The sequence below is a fragment of the Homarus americanus genome, unplaced genomic scaffold, assembly GCF_018991925.1.
Source record: "Homarus americanus isolate GMGI-L3 unplaced genomic scaffold, GMGI_Hamer_2.0 scaffold36970, whole genome shotgun sequence".
NCBI classification, from domain to species: Eukaryota; Metazoa; Arthropoda; class Malacostraca; order Decapoda; family Nephropidae; genus Homarus; species Homarus americanus.
The window spans coordinates 8283848-8287541 of NW_024740094.1; the positions used below are offsets into that span (position 1 = coordinate 8283848).

Below are 3694 nucleotides of genomic sequence, written 5' to 3' on the forward strand. Positions count from 1 at the left end.
ACCTGGATTTGGGTCCCTAAATCTACACGGGGAAAGTGGAAACAACATGTGATTTTATCAAGATTTATCTTATCCACGTTTTCATTGTGGATCGTGTGTGTGTGTGTGTGTGTGTGTGTGTGTGTGTGTGTGTGTGTGTGTGTGTGTGTGTGTGTGTGTGTGTGTGTGTGTGTGTGCTAGCGTGCGTGCGTGCGACATTGTACATATATTTTAAGACACATCCTGTAAAACTAAGTTTATGCTGGAAAATTAATGCTTTAGTAACTTTTCAAGTGACTGTTCCTCAGCTTGCAGTCATTACCTTTGTGGGAATTCTTGGAGGTGTTTACATCTGGAAGCCTCTGCTTATCAAGTTCAAGACTGAAACGTCCAGTAGTGTAATTGCAGAGTCTTCTAAGTGAATCAATAGCTACTGATATAACTGTTTGTATTTACCAGTATCAAGAAGTGCTAACATCCAAGGATGTCATCAGTTAAATTCCTCTCTGACAGGTGCCTTAGTAACTACTGCTTCCTTTGTCATTGGGTGAGTCTTTTGGATTCTTAAGTGATGTTTCCTAACAACATAGACGTACAGTAGAGGCAGGTCAAGGATTTTATGAAGGGTGGTTGTATTTTAGGTAAACGGAAATAAAGTAAAAGGACAAAATAACAGAAAAAAGCCACCATTTTGGCTTGGAAAATTTTCACATCTTCTTTAAATACAATTAACAAGTAAAGTAATAAGACCAAACACAATTTATGGCAGTTGTTAATTGACAGTATGTGGGGAATACCCCAGTTATTGCAAGGGGTGCATTCTAAAAAGTAATTACGATTAATGAAACTGCAAATATTGGGGCAATCTTCCCCATAAGAATGAATGTAAATGGGGGAGGGGGGAATTCATTCCCAACCATTAAAACCAGACTAATTAGTTCAACAATATATTCAATTTTTATGAAAGAAATCCACGTTTTTAATCAAAATTAATTGTAAAAAGTAATGTTCACAAAGCACTGTACACTTACCCCAAAATATGGAAGGCAGATCCTGCTAGACATGTCTGTGAGTGCAAGAGGCTTGCAGTCAATCTGAGTCTAAGTCAGAAATGAGGATATGAAGAGGAACTTTCTCTGAGGGTAAGGAGGCACTGCTGGAGGTCATATGCTTAACCTTCTCACCTCCCCTACAGACACCAAACACTCTCTTAGGGGACATGGTTATTGTCTAATTTTTCAATAAAAATGCAAAAAATATGAATGTTACTTCAGCCTACAACATATTAGATGGGTCAATACAGTATATAGTTTGACCCTAAATTAAAAAATTTTTTTGGTGGTTTTAGATTTATTGAGGGGTTTTATAACACAAAATCTATCAAAGTCAACCCATTAGGAAGTGGCAAAATTAGGTTATTGCAAAATGGCTGCTTTTGAACATCTTTCTGCCAAATATACCTCCAGAATAGTGTACAATTGCCCTCTAACATGTACAAATGTACAGTAAAACTTTTGTATTTGAAATTGGATAGATGTACATTTTTAGAAGTACAGTGATTATCAATGATACTTGTAAATAATATCTCCATTAGCCAGAATCCCTAAAACCCGGAACTCTCCGATAGCTGGAATTGAAATTTTCTCGGAAAATCATTCCCTAAGCTGGAATTTTTTAAAATTCCGGCTTTGAAACGATTTTCCTAGGAGCGTATTGCGACGGAAAATTCTGAGAAAATTTTTGCCGATACCCGGAAAATTCCGGGGATGGGAAGTTTTTCTGGGTTTGAGAGATGAAAATCAGGCGCATTTTCTGGAAAATTCTGGGGATGGGGGATATTTTTCTGGGTTCGAGAGGTGATGTAATGGGCAATTTCTGGAACTTCCGAGAATATTTTTCCGTTACTTGGAAAATTCCGGGGATGAGGGATTTTTTCCGGCTTTGACAGAGTAAACCGTTACCCAGAAATCTCATTCCATGAAGTGCTCTGCATCAATTGTTCCGGCTAATGGAGATATCACTGTACAAGTTGAAAAATAACCTCTGTGAGTGCTAACTGTGGCTCTTCAGGATCTCAGCAACGGACCTTATTTTTTCCCCATAAGGTCCCTAACCCCATCGTACAACATTCAGCAACTGTGGGTTACCCATGCTCTGTGGCTGGATGCAGTCCTACAGGGTTGTTCGACCACCAATAAGTACTTTATACAAACTGACTTTCATGCCATATTAAGCTGAAAAGGTGTTTTTTCATGAACCTGAATGTAAGCTACAATCCTCTTTTTGACAGATTCAACATTGCATTATATATACAGTCAACCCTCACTTTCTGCGGTTAATGTAACCCACAGGGTGCCGCGGAAAGTGAGGACATAAAGTGAATAACATAACATATGGGATTAATTGAAATAGAGTGGGCGACCCCAAACTCCACTTTTGTGACACACAACTATGTTGTAGTAAAAATATTATCTTAACTTGATGATGGTATGCACAAACAATTAATAATTAAGAGAAATATCAATAATATTAGGTTTCTACTACACATTAGTAGAAAAGATGGCTGGGCACATGAGGATGGGCGGTTGTATCAATTGTATCACTATACCATAGAGGCTTGCAGGGCCTCTTTGTCAAACACCTCAAAGTCCATATAAGTCCATATCTTCACTATAATTATCACTATCACTGACTTGGGCGGCTGTGGTGGGTGGTGGGTGAAGAACTCGGTAATGTTTTGATGACTGGAAGGCATATGCGCACCATGCTCATATAACACAACATAATTGGATGGGGGGAGGTTTGAATAAAAAAATGGCGGCTATTTAGCCGCTCTCGTAAAAGGTACGCACTGCAGAATGTGAGCATTCCTGTTTGACGGAGTGCAGCGTGGAAGCAGCGGAATGTGGGACTGCGTAAAGCGAGGGTTGACTGTATTGCTCAATAATTGTAATTATCTCCTTTCAGGTACAAGTGGTTTGTCGGCCCAATTCTGCACAGGAATAAGCAAATGAGGTAAAAAAGAAATTGCTGATGTTATATATGAATTTAGGTATGGCCATCAGAACCAAGAACAGGCAGTTTTTCCCTCTCCTTCATCTACTGAGACAGTGAAGCATGATGCAGAAACTTAGAAGTCTATGTAAAAAGTTTGTAAATATTTTAAAACTTAAAATAAAATAAACTAATTTTTTTTATATACCCCCGTATATTTAATGCAGCAATCTCCACATTAGATGGAATAATTGGTGTAGTGTGGTTCTAGGTTTGAGAGATTTCTGGACAACAATACAAGTTTTCTCATCCCTAGAAAAATTACACATTCCTGGAATTTTTTCAGGCACTGGTAATGTTTCAATGCTGGATTGCAGTTAGACAGACACAGAGCTGTATTTATGCAAACACTACTGTACACATGCAAGCACTATTATACATACAGTATACAGTATTGTAGATAAATGTATACTACAGGTTGAACCCCAATTTAAGGGCATCCATGTTAGATCGAAGTATGGGGGGGGGGGTTACCAAGATTATCGTATTTGTCATAATACTTTAGAAACGTTTCAGAGATGGTGTTGATATTTATATTGAGTAAGTATTTTTTAATAACAACTAATAAATTTTATCAAATAATTGTTATCTCTATGTATAATTCAAGTCTGAGTATGTAAATAAACACATAAACATGTACTTCCCATGGAATGTGAATCAC

General features: G+C 37.7%; 1 long non-coding RNA gene across 1 annotated transcript; it reads left to right on the plus strand.

Annotated features, from left to right (window-relative positions):
* The first annotated feature begins 274 nt into the window (after positions 1-274).
* LOC121875197 lies at positions 275-3163 on the plus strand. The gene is made up of 2 exons (XR_006090561.1): positions 275-526; positions 2947-3163. It is a non-coding gene; the product is annotated as an uncharacterized LOC121875197 (long non-coding RNA).
* Positions 3164-3694: the final 531 nt, after the last annotated feature.